This window comes from Syngnathus typhle, linkage group LG8 (assembly GCF_033458585.1).
Source record: "Syngnathus typhle isolate RoL2023-S1 ecotype Sweden linkage group LG8, RoL_Styp_1.0, whole genome shotgun sequence".
In the NCBI taxonomy this organism is placed as follows: Eukaryota; Metazoa; Chordata; class Actinopteri; order Syngnathiformes; family Syngnathidae; genus Syngnathus; species Syngnathus typhle.
Genome location: NC_083745.1, coordinates 2129492 through 2142899, shown reverse-complemented (window position 1 = coordinate 2142899; position 13408 = coordinate 2129492). Strand labels below are relative to the sequence as shown.

The window sequence follows — 13408 nt, the reverse complement described above, 5'->3', positions numbered from 1 at the left end:
TTTTACATTATTTGCTAGCATTAAGCTAAGCAGATTTGTCCAAAGTGAGTTGTTGTTTTAAATACACATCGTGTAATTAGTTTAAATTAGGTTAATATTGATCATTTTCCCTTGTTAACATTGAGTATCTAGCACCAGTCCTGAAAGTTTTTGAAAAGACCACTGAAATGCAAATTTTTGTTGTTACCATTTCCCGATCCGCCCGCGAACTCGGACTCAAACCTCCTCACCAGATGTGAGCTCTATTTTCTCCCGTGTTTATCCCACGGATGAAATACAAACAAAAACAAAACGAGGTCATGTGAGGGTTAGAATGAGATTTTCTGTTACTGTAGAGGGAAAAAAAGTCTCTCTCCAAAGCAAACTCTCTCGAGTTTGTCTGTAAGGCTCCAGATGCACAAAGCTGTCGAATTTATTTCGATTTTGTACCTCCGGAACTTTTACTTAGCTTGATCGGACACGATGTGAAAAAAATAGGAGTGATGGTGAGGGGTGTGGCCAAGCAGAGAGCAGGAAAACTTTCACAAACAAGATTTCACAAAGGTTTTATTTCCTGTCACGTTTACCATTTGAATACATGAAGGACATCATCCTTTCATTATTTGTCCTTTCCAGTGTGACTTCTATTTTTCTTTTGGTTTCTCGCAATCTCATGGATTCTCGTTCTTATACATGTGGGTTCTCCAGGACTGCACTCTTGATGTTTTCATTTTCGGTGTTCTTGGAGACGCTTATTTGTTACTCACGCACACCCACACAAGAGTTCACCCAGGGTGACTCATTTGCATGGAAGTCGAGTAAAAGCTTGAAATTTGGTACACAATTTAGTGCGAAAGCTTTTCAATTGGATGACCAGTTGTGTGTCTTGCGATTCAAAGAAGAAGCTTCTAAGTGTTCTCAGCAGTCATGTAAATTAGTATTAATGACCTAATAGCACCACTGAAACACCAAGTTGTGTTTGTGTCTAAGCATATGTACAGTACAGGTGTCCATGACTGTATGTGTGTGTTACATTGTGTGTGAGCGTGCGTGTCTGATCAGCACTGAGCCATTTGTGCAGCTCAAGTGCTAATTAGCGCCCACAAGCCGCCAGCGTTTGCAGGCACAGTCACACATGACGACTGTAGTACTACATTAGCGTGATGAATGTAAATGTCATATGGTCGCACAACAATCCGCTTTGCTAGGCCATTTGATTCATGTTTGCGGAGTCGCCCACGCTTTGATGCACGTTCCGCGTCATTGAGCCGCTCGCTCGCAATCTTTTATCTTTCGCCTGGTCTATTGTCATTTACTCGTGTTTTGGGATTGCCGTTTTGTCCTTGTCTGTCGACAGTGCGGTTGCACCTTCTGTTCTTTGCCTTGTGTTGCAATTTTCACGTTCCCGTAACATTACCGATTATCATCAATTCTTTATCTGCTGCGTAGAACGGCTTAGATTAGTGCTGTAGTGATGAGCTTACGATGGACAGGTGGTATACTGCCCCCAGGTGGAAAGACGGGCACACGAGAAGGAACAGCACAATGGGCGTTGAATTTGTTCCAAAAACTTTCTAGTCGTTTAAATGTCAAATACCGTATTTTCCGGACTATAAGGCGCACCGGACTATAAGGCGCACCTTCAATGAATGGCCCATTTTAAAACTTTGTCCATATATAAGGCGCACCGGACTATAAGGCGCACCATTAATGCAATCACAATATAATAACTTGAAATAGTGAAAACAATAACAATATAGCAATAATGTTAATATCACACAACACACAAAATAAACATGTAAAGTTACTTTAATAAGTACAAAACGAAACAGTCAGATAGATCAGTAAACTTAAAAAGGTAAAGTTCCATCCATCCATCAGTCTCTATTTGGTCCATATATAAGGCGCACCGGACTATAAGGCGCACTGTCGGCTTTTGAGAAAATTTGAGGTTTTTAGGTGCGCCTTATAGTCCGGAAAATACGGTAATTTGAGATACAAATGCTTTGTGTTATGATTGCGGTCACAGAACTGATTCCACTCATATCTCAAGGCATCACTGTTTTTGTGGTGCCGCATCATCCGAAAATGTATTGACTAATAAAATCTCATCTTGTCCTAGCAATAGCATTAGCTTTCTTTGCCTGGCAAAAACCAGCCAGCCTAATGCTAAAACACAAACGGAACGGCCATATTTTCCGCTTGTAAGTATTTTTGCAACACTGCTCGATGGAACGCAGAACGATTAATCAGAATCATTTGTAAGTTTATCTGGTTTTCTTGTACGAGAACATCGTGATTGTGACTCAACTGCGCGAGCAGCCTCATGTTCTCAATGATGTGGCCATCATTTCAAACAATGAATGTTCTCTTCCAATTACCCCTTCACAAACATCCAAATGCGTATCCCGAGCTTCCTCTCTACCCGATTTGTCCTCTTTTCGCAATTCCAGAAGTTTTCAATGGCCGTCCAAATGAGATGCGTCCAAGCCGGAGGGGCGAAACAAAGCCGTCGCCGATTAGCCCGTCGACCGGCGCTTTTGGCGCACTTTAACGACTTTCTCCAGCGTTTAGCCCTTTTAATTACCATTCGCTAATCTCCAATGTTCAATTTAAAATGGGGAAAGAGGGTGTTGGTTTGCGCTAATGTCACAGCCGTGGTCATTATTGACTCAAATAGAAACTCGGAGGGCACCCTCAATTAACTGGCGTCTTAATGAATACTCCTCACGCCTTCACTTGGGCGCCATATTTCTTCACTTATCTGCCTTTCCTTGGCTCTTTCTTCTTCTCTGTCACAGCTCAGTAGTGTCTGCAATGGCAATTACTGACTCGCAGTTGAAATGACACAATAATTGACTGTTGCACTACATTACCGTACATGCTGCAAAGTGAATATTAATAATCACAGGCTGATGATTTTCTTTTGTTCCAGCCTCTCGTGTATTATTATGGATCTAAATTAAGGTTTGAGATGCTTTCAAGTAGGCTGGTTGTTTCGAGGAAGCATTAGGGTTTAAATGTAAGATTTAAAGACATTGAGTTTTGAAACTCAGGTTATGATGTTAAATTTGAGTTTAACTCGAGGTTTTAAATCTAGGGTTTGAAAAAGAGTCAATATTACACTTTCAAACGAGGGTTAGGGGTCGTGGGCTAAATAAAGCGATTGAGGAAAATATATATGATTGCTCATCAGAGAGTAAAATAAGTTTTATTTATAAAAAATAAAAAAAAATAAACCAGGAACATTGTCCAAAAAGCTCATTCCAGAAATGGGGAAAAAATACGGCTACAAGCTAGCAAAAAGTGTTAAGTAACAAATGTAGTCGGAGAGTTACTTTAGCAACAGTCTAAATGAGATGGAAGAACAATGTTAAAAAAAAAAAAAGTATCCAAGAGGCAAGACCGGCAGTCCTACTTAAAGTTCCGAATTAATGCCAGTTGACTTGCAGCCAGTAACCTGATTTGCATAATAAGCATGCTTGTAATTGAGCCAATGATGCTATCAACACACTAAACCCAATTTACTGGATATGACCCAAGCAAGGCTTTGGAAATAGTTTTGGAGAGGGTGGAAAAAAAGACCCAGGGCTTCCACTAATACAGTACAACCATTACATTTAGAGGGCAGCACTGCTGATTTTGAGTTTCAAGCCTGCTCCCCTCAAATTCCCTAAAGTGCTCTGCAGCTGCTAACCGACGACTCTGAGGAGGTCACGGGCGAGGTAGCCTTGGCTGCCTCTGCTTTCTTTAATCCAAAGTCGAGAAGCAAGCAGAGCAACCTGTTCAGACAAACCACACCAGCACTCTGTAGTGTGTTGAAAAGAAATCAAGTAGCTCCCCGTGTCCCTTTAGGACATCTGTGTGCGTGAGAGAGAGACAGACCGAAAGAGTCCCGACAGCGCATGTGTGTGTATGTACTGTATGAGCGTGTGAGAGATTGAGTCAGCGTGTGTGTTTGTTAGTGTGACAGTGTGTGTCCATGTGTATGTGTGTGTTTTGCCCAAAGGGAAACGTCTGGAAACGATTTGAGCCTAAAGGAAAAATAAAATGCCTGGGATTCTTTTTGGGGGGACAATCGGCCGCAGAGAGAAACCAAATGATGACTAAAAAGAGGCCAGACCTGAGGAAAATCAAATATTTCGACTTTTCTCTCTCTCTCCTTGTGTGTGTGTGTGTCTCGAAGTGCATGTGGTTAGAAACGCTGGCTCAGCGTATAAAGAGGTGGTGATTCTCGGCAAAGGGGAATAATGTTCAGTGGTCCTCCATGCCACAAGGGGGCATTACTTTTGTGTTTAGCGCACAGCGTCATTTCAGCGTTAGAAACTCTCAATTACGACAGCACTGCGGGGCAGTGAAGTGGCGGTGGTGGTGTTGGTCCGTTTTATTAGTGACCCTCGTTAAATAGCAGGTGGTAGGGAGGAAGGAAGGAAGGAAGGAAGGAAGGAAGGAAGGAAGGAAGGAAGGAAGGAAGGAAGGAAGGAAGGAAGGAAGGAAGGAAGGAAGGAAGGAAGGAAGGAAGGAAGGAAGAGAGAAAATACAGGCTTTGGTGTCCAGCTCGGCCAAACATGCGTGTCCGAGGACTGTGGAGTAAAGATATTAAATATGAAACATGAGTGAGATATCAAAGAGGAAGCTGCAACGCTACGTTGAAATCCTCTTTCTCCCCCCCCCCCCCAGCCCTCCATTCTTCCCCTCAGTGACTTAATCCTCAGAGGCTTACATTTGTTGTTTGTGTGTGCGTTCGTCTATCTGACATATTAGAATATTCCCCGCCTCCATACGTGCCCCCCCCCCTACACACACAAAAGGCCTCCTCATTCCGAACATTGCTTTTGGGGAATTTGTGTGATTTGATAAAAAAGAGAGAAGTCAAACTAGCCAAAAAAAAGCAAAATATTTCAATCGGAAATAATTTCAATTATTCTGTAATATATTTCCAATTTTGTCTTTCATGTCAAATAGAAAAAGCTGTCAAATGAATGATTTCTGATTCAAAATATACTCAATAACCAAATCAAAATGTGTTGTGATTCGGAAAGTTTCAAATCTCATTTTAAGTTTCCACAAATGCAGCCTTACCTCTCCAAAGGAAAAGTTTTCAAAGTGAAGTCACATTTTTAAAGGGTTTAAAACGTCACAATGTTCATTTAACTTGTCCGCCCGGGTTTTTAGGCAGCAAACAACTTTTGCAGCCGAGCAGAGCAAAGTGTAATTTATTCCCCTTTTGTGTGTCGGAACACCTTTTAAAAAGCTGGCCATGGCTTTTTATTGATGTGTGCTCTCCTGTATCTCACTGCCGATCAGTCAGCCCCGCAAGCTAATCAATACCAGTAAAGGGCATTAAAACTCGGCCTGCTGCCGTTTTTCTGCGAATCTCCGCCCTCGCCGGCCGGCTAATACCTGCCGCTTATCACACCTGCCAGACACCAGTCACTATTTGACCCCAAAAAATATAAGTGTGACGCTTGCAAGGCTACATGCTAATATTTGACTCTACTCAGCGGCCACTTCATTAGGGACACACACAACTCTACATTGAAATAGATCTTTTTGACATTTTGATTCACGAGCCAAAGTTTGAGACGGTGCGAACGTCATTCGTCTTTTCCGTTTTCCAGCCTGAACTGGAAGGATTAGAAGGCGTCGTTTTGAAATCGGCTCGTCAGCCTGCCAGCCTCTGATAAGCGCTTTCAGGATCGATTTAGATCTACCTTTTTAATCTATTCAACTCTTCTAGGCCATTGGGGGAAGGGGGGTGGATGCTTCAAGCAGTTGTGGTGGGTGCGATATGCATGACTTTCACAAGGCCTGACCAGAAGGCAAATGTCTTATTTTCTGAACATGAGATCATATAAAATGTGTTTTTACAAGTTCTCTTAAAGACGTCGCTGTAGGCCAGCCAAACAAATAATTTTCCGCTGAAGCATGGAAAGAAGGTGGATGATGCAAAAAAGTGAGACGGGTCTTAGGAAAAGGTGCCATTTTGCTTTAAAAAACAAAACAAAAACATTTTAGGATCATTTTGGATGTTTCCAAGATTAGCTTGCTCTATAAACTTTGCTGGATTGCTGTAAAATTAGTCATCGCGGTCCAAAACCAAAACGTTTTTGCGGATTTTCCAGCATGGCTTCCTGAGATTTGTTTTTTGGTGGGGGGCCAAATGATGATGATAAACCTCAAATTCCATTTGGCTATATCAAACTATCTTGCGAATACTCTATATGGTGAGTTTTTGCATACGGGAAATCCTTTAGAGCAAATTTGCACTAAAAAAAGAAAATGGCCTCCTTTCAGCTGTCGCTTTGACTCGCCCTCCGTGTGAGGGAGGAAGCACGTTTAACGGAATGCTAAGCAGGCGAGCCGTGTCAACGTCAATTCACAGGCCTTTGGAATCGACACACGCTCGCACACGGAACGGAAGGGTCAAAACTGGCAGCACCCACCTTTAGCTCATTACCGCCGTCACATCCAATGAAAGTCCTCTCGGCTCGACAATCAGCCTGCGGAGAGAAGAATAAGAGATTTAACCTTTTGCCTTTAAAAAGTACAATACGTCTTTGTCTTGTTCACTTGTCACCATAAATAAAAAACATTATCCGGAGCCTGCGCACGTACTATGTCTAAAAATAACAACTAGCTGTCAAAGCTCTGCTGCTAGTAATTTGCAGAGGGGAAAAACAACAAAATTGAATAGGCTAAGTAGGAGCGGCGGCGGCAGCAGCAGGCTGACGGTGCACCAGCGGAGAACCGGTTAGAGTCTTTTAAATTGTTGTCGGTGTCGCTGTTGACTGGCGCGTATCGTGCGTCAAAACAAGCCAACACCGATTCGCGCATGACCGCCGATGCTGAAATGCAACACGAGTATATTTAATTCATGTGCGCCCGCAAATAAATTTGCAGAGACGTTTTCTGCGCCGCTCGGCAGCTTTTGACCCGAAACCGAGAACGTTTGGAATATTCAATTTTATGTCTTTGACATGTTCAGAGTACGACTTATTTTTCGAACCATTTTTGTGATATATGCTTATTTCTGATGCTAGCCCGAGAACGTTTGGAATATTCAATTTTATGTCTCTGACATGTTCAGAGTACGACTTATTTTTCCAACCATTTTTGTGATATATGTTTATTTCGGATTTCCTATTTTAAACAATTTTAGCTCATGACATAAAATTTCACTCACTCACTCACTCACTCACTCACTCACTCACTCACTCACTCACTCACTCACTCACTCACTCACTCACTCACTCACTCACTCACTCACTCACTCACTCACTCACTCACTCACTCACTCACTCACTCACTCACTCACTCACTCACTCACTCACTCACTCACTCACTCACTCACTCACTCACTCACTCACTCACTCACTCACTTCTCAAATGACAGTACACAAAAATTTTAAATACATGAAAACTGAAAATTAAAAGCTTACATAACACGATACGTTAAACAAGTGAGATCAATATTCGTTTTTTGTAGCGTACGTCGACAGGTCGATCAATGAACGCGATTACTCAAAAACTCGACGGCAACATTTCTTCTATTGCGACACCATACAGTGCCTGTGTCGTCTTATAGTGATGTAGCTCTAACAAAGGCCGTTTCTAATATCGTTATTATATGTGACGGCGTCCCCATCAGTCAGCTCTTTGCGAGACGCCCTCGAGCGAGTGGCTTAACCTCAAATCTCGCAGGAGTTCGGCGAAGGAACTGAGCGCTTCTCAGAGAGAGAGAGAGAGAGCGTGATTTGCTCAAACAGTGAAAAAACCCGAAAGGGGTGAGAGCCTGCTTTAATAACTGACAATTTTTTTTATTGTCAGTTGCACAGTATCAGTACAACCCTCTCTTGAGAGTTTTTTTCTCTATTGTGAATTTAAACAAATACTTAAGGACAGTCAAATAATCTGCCAGGGATTAATATCTGTATTTGCCGTAAGCATTAAGGGACAAAAAGAGTTATTTTATCCATCGTATAAAAATTTTTTAAATGAATCGGCTGATTAATCGGTCATCAGAATTTTTCGAAACCTTTGAAATACGGGAATCGCCTAAAAAAATCCTGATTTGTCAGGCCCCAGTTTTTATTTTACATTTGGTTGCTTTTTTCAATCATCACTAACTTTTGTCATTTTTAAAACGATCTGAAATTCGAATGATAAAACCTATTTCGCCTCAGAAATGGAAGCTTGTAACGAGAAAAACTTGTAAGGCGGGGCACTTGTAACTCAAGGCAACTCTGTATTTACGGAACTGCTCGCCAAATGTCATTCAGTCAGTCGACTATACACGATACAAGCACAAATCACTCCAGAGTGGCCATGCTTTGGAAAAGCAGAATGATTAAGTGGGCACAATCGATTTCGCCCTCGCTCGCTGTGTCGCGTGACACGGCGAGACGACCGTGTCAATACCATAATAGTGTGTGATGCATGAATTAAAGCATATCGATTTTAATTTTTATTTTTCTCTTGATGGGGTGCCACCTCGCGTCATGCTGGAGTTTGATGGCATATGCGCGGTCGCAGCCTTTAGAACATGAACACGTTTTGTATTGATTTAGTTCCACCAAATCTATTTTCTTCCTCTCGTGGTGAGAGAGATCAGGCCAGCTCAAGTCAGATGATAAAAGCAACAAGGATGAGAAATATGGTCTGAAAAGCAGTGGATAACAATAATTATATTTGAGCAAATATAAAGATATCATTTGGATTATTGGACCTGATTTTAGACGTGGCCGTTCACGGCATTATAGCTTGAACAGTCCGTAGAAAAGGATCAAGTATTTACGAGTATTGAGTATTTATGAGGCCAAGTCTTGCAGATGGTTTGTGGAAGCAGATGCAGGAAAGGGGAAAAAAAAAAAGGTTTATGGTCAAGGCATAGGCTGATGATGTCATCAATCCCAGGGTCTCCATTTAGAAACGGCAGATTTTAATCCGCGGGAGCATAATTTGTTTGGATAGAGCTCAGTTGGGGGACTATAATCAGAATAATTATTCTGGTCTCACTCCAGCCTCGGGCCTTTTAGCTAATGACAGCTCCGACGCTCATGGCGAAGCTTTCAAGCTGTCGGAACGCGTGTGAAAAAGTGTGTATGATGCGTGTGTGTATGATGTTTGTGTCTGCATCGTCTGTGCATATTAGAAAAATATTACTGGAAAAATGACATTTCTAGATGATTTTTTTTTAATTTTGCCTCTCGGGAATCATATTTATCACATAAGCTAACATAAACTTTCACGCTGATCTTAAAAAGCATCACTAAGATTCCACCTTAAATGAGTATGAAAACAAAAACATCATCGTCTGTCCTCATATTTGTGTATTTTTAGCATCACCTGCTTAGTGAACATCCTTCATCTTCTTTGTCCCTTCCTCGTCCTCCTCGTCCTCCTCTTCCACTCAACCTCACCTGACTCGGCGTGGTGTTTAGTGACTATTAAGTGTGCATCCATCCATCCTTCCTTCCTTCCTTCCTTCCTTCCTCCTCTTCCACCTACTTTTTCCCTCTCATCCTAACCTGACTCAGTGTGCTGTTTAGTGACTATTATTCATGCTCAGACGCGCTCCTACGCTCTCTCCAGACAGCAGAACCTCTATTTTTATTTTTTTTCCCCCGCTACTACTTCTCAATGTGAAGTCTTGCAGTCGGCCAGTTTTAAAATAGCAGCGTGTGGTTAAAAGGCTTTTTTTTTTCCCGTCTGACTGCGAAAATACCCTAAATGTCTGAGTTTGACAATAAAAACATGGAACTTTCTTGGATCAGCTCAAATTCGACAAAATACACAACTACATGAACACAGGCTGGAAAAACCTTGACCTTCCAAAAAACCAGGAGGACGCTATGACCCGCCTATTTATCCATCCATTAATTTCTTGTATCTATTCAATTCATGGGAACCCATCCAACATTCTGATAATCATGCATAATCTCATTTTTTTTTTCCCTCCCCGTCAGGCCTCATTCATGTGCTCATCTATGCACATAATATTACATCTTCATATAAAGCAGCTCCAAGACAATCCTCTTTACTTCACCGGCCGCTAAGCTCTTTAGCATCTCACTGCTATGACCACTGCGCAAACTTTGCCTGTATTCAGAATTCCCGACTCTATAATCGTTATGTAGGGATTTTTTCTTTTTTTATACAGTAGTGGACTATATCCAATGAGAATTATGTTTTGTATTCACAAGGACATTTCTTTTGCCTTCATAAAGTTACTTTGAATTTATGTTACCATACAACACCTAGCACCATAGACAGGCTAACAACTAGCGATGTTGTCCTGGTGCTATAACCCTTTTAAACAATGGATATTGGAGCACCAACAATACCCGATTACAATGGAACAATAGGCATAGATTCTTTATCCTTTGCAAAATGAGACCAGTATTTGCTGAAACTCTTCTGCGTGTGCATCTCAATGTCTGAATTCTACTGCCCCCAGTGGCCAACTGAATTGCAGCAAAGAAATGATTTCCCCAGTCTATTAAATTGTGCCAATACTGTAGATTTGACAAAAAGTGCTTTTTGTTTATTAGAAAACAAATCTTGTTTTTCCGGGCGGGAGGCTGAAATTGATTTATTACATTTCCATTTAGTTTGTGCTAAAAGATAAATCAACACACCAGTATTTTCAGTTAGTGGTCATGGAATGAAGTCAAATTGTTTCTAAAGGCACAACTGTATAAGAGTAAATAATTTTAAGCAACCAATCATGACTTGCGTAATTTTGAGCCAGCAATTTCAATCTGGGAACACACAGGTCCATTTCCCACCGCGAGAATGATGACAAACACACACACACACACAAACTATCACATTAATGCTGCGGGGTGGCCGCGGCTCCATTATTTCTCTGAAGAGCTTTTTCAATTCCATGGCTGATGCTTGAGGGATTGTGTGTGTGTGTGTGTGTGTGTGTATTTATTTGTGGATGTGTGCACTTAGATATTTATGTGTATATTTTTGTGTGTTTAGATGAATACATAGAGACAGATATGACAATGTGGGTGGCCCGAAATGGCACCGTAAACCATTTACGGAGCCTACCATGAGTTTTATCCGGCATCTTTACTTAGCATCGAAGCATTCCGTGGAAGTGTGACGATAAGCTTACTCACTGACTAGACCACTATGTTGCCATTTTTAACTGAGCAATAATTGTTCACTAAAACATACTTTGAGGTCATTTCAAGAGCACGACAAAATGGCGACTCACTCTATAGTCCACTATACACAGCCTGAGTTTTTTTTTTTTTTGTGGCCATTCCCTTCTGGCCGTGATAAGGTTAATTGATTACGGCCACCACTTCGCTCTAACTCCCATCGATCGGGTTAGAGGCATCAGCGGTGGAATAGTTCCTTGGTTCTCCCCATCCCCACCCGCGAGATGACCGTCATCGCCTCGGTGCAAAAACATCTCGGCTAGTACGCTACTGTTTAAGTCGAGGTGAAGGTCCGGGACACTACATTAGGTACACTAATGCCATCCAATACAATGGGTTGTACTACTTTCCAAGTAGATTTGTACCAATATTTTTGGTGGAATTCCACGCAAATGACGAGAAGAGTCTGCGATTATTCCAATTTAGTCAATAAAGGCTTTTTTTTTTTGATGGCACAGTGGTTGCCAGCAAAGCAGCGGGGCAGGAAGAAGAGGGAATCGGCCGGGGGAGCTTATGTGCTGAGTTGTCTTTTTTTGTTTTAAACGAGCAAACGGCAACAAACAGCAGAACAATTAACTTTATTGATGATTTTCTCAGGTGGGCCCTTTTTTTTTTTTATTTCCTCTAACCCCGCTTTCCGTTATGCTTCCTTCCTCACACCCACCCACACAATGCAGCAATCACACAGTCCAGCAGCTTTCCCGCCTGCTGTGTTCTTCTACTTTTACCTCCAAATCAATTTGCTGTCAGGTTACAAGTGTGTCCTCCAGTAGGGGTCGTGACCTCCACCTGCTAACTCCCATCCCCTTGCTTGAATTAAAAGCCTGCATCGCATTACACACACACGCAGACCGCACATTGTGTTACCTACGCAAAGACAAAGAAACCCAATCGGGCTTTTAAGGTACATTTGGAGCGTGCTTGCGGTAGCGCTCGCACAGCGACGTGGACGGATGGATGGGTGAAAGCATACCGGGGAGATGCGAGGGTGGAAAGGGAGACGACTAAAAATAAAACGTGTGGGCTCGCAGAGACACCCGGGGTGTAGATCAATTTGGAACACTCAGCCGAGTAAAGGACTCGACGGTGTCGAGCAGGACATATTTTTGTCGGCGCAGTGGGATGAGCCGTCTGATTTTTCTGGTTGAAGTTCGGTAAAGACTGGGAAGCACGGAAAGGCCCGTGTAACAGCTAGCATATTGCTTTTGTTTGCTCATGATGATGATCATTTGCTTTATAAAAGACAAAACTTGAAACTCAATCAGGATAAAAAAAAATCAAAAATCCTCCATTGTCCAGCTAGTACAACCCCATGTTCGGATAATAGTTTTTATGTTGGCGGAGAAATGAGAAATTAGCTATAATGACATAGTCATTGTTTGAGAATGTCGACACGGCGTTAATGGCTTTTTTTCTTTCAGCCAGTCAAGTAAAAAGGAATTGTTTTCCTACGCCGTAAATGATATCGTCAAATCACCATCGACCGACGTCTAAAACATAAAATCCAATGTGGATGGTTTGCTATAAAGATAATCCTAATTGGTCATCTCCGCTCTTGACAATGCTGCACCGTGAGAGATGCCATATCGTTATATTCTAACGCTTCGACAGGAGACAAAGTTGAGAAAGAAACTTCAACCTGACAGACATAAGTAGAGTTGCCAGGTCGGGCCGCTCCATTTCCATTTTTCGATTGAATACTGTGCCAAGAGAGATAATGACATATCGATATTTGTGCCACCCCTGCTACCTAGATGGGAGGCAAGATTGAGGCTGAGAATGGGCCGGGCCATCCTTAAAGAGCGTGTCCATCCTAATGACTCTTTTCAATGATTTTAATAATAAAGTGTGAATCCGATGATGCTGAGACAAAGCCAGATAGTTCAGCTGTATTGATCGCCGCGAGGCTTCGCTAGCCACGCTACAAATTTTGCCTCCCGGGAATCCTGGTCGATGATTGCAACCTGGAACCTGACCTGAGCCACGAGCCAATTGCCAGACTTTGCAGGCTTTCCAACTCAAGTGTGACTTTTATCCAAAGTGGGAATTCATCCCGAAAGAATCAACTCCCTCCCCTGGGATGAAAACATATTACAGCTGACCATGACTCAGGGGTCAGTCTCAACATCTCTCTTGGCTGAGTGTCCTTGAACACAACATTGTTCTCGCAGCCTCCCACTCCCGCCCACCTCGGTCGGGTCAGTCAGCATTTTGCACGGCGCTGCCACCAGACAGAAAGTTAGCGACGT

The 13408-nt window shown here is 42.3% G+C and overlaps 1 protein-coding gene and 1 long non-coding RNA gene across 2 annotated transcripts in view; one reads left to right on the top strand and one right to left on the bottom strand.

The window, feature by feature from the left end:
* Window positions 1-13408, top strand: part of LOC133158535 (uncharacterized) — a 191405-nt gene that overhangs the window by 5263 nt on the left and 172734 nt on the right. The window lies entirely within an intron of this gene.
* cdh11 (cadherin 11, type 2, OB-cadherin (osteoblast)) overlaps window positions 1-13408 on the bottom strand; it is a 48065-nt gene that overhangs the window by 17013 nt on the left and 17644 nt on the right. The window contains exon 2 of the mRNA XM_061285781.1: window positions 6426-6482. The gene's annotated coding sequence lies outside the window, so the exon portion shown is untranslated. The remainder of the gene's footprint in view (window positions 1-6425; window positions 6483-13408) is intronic.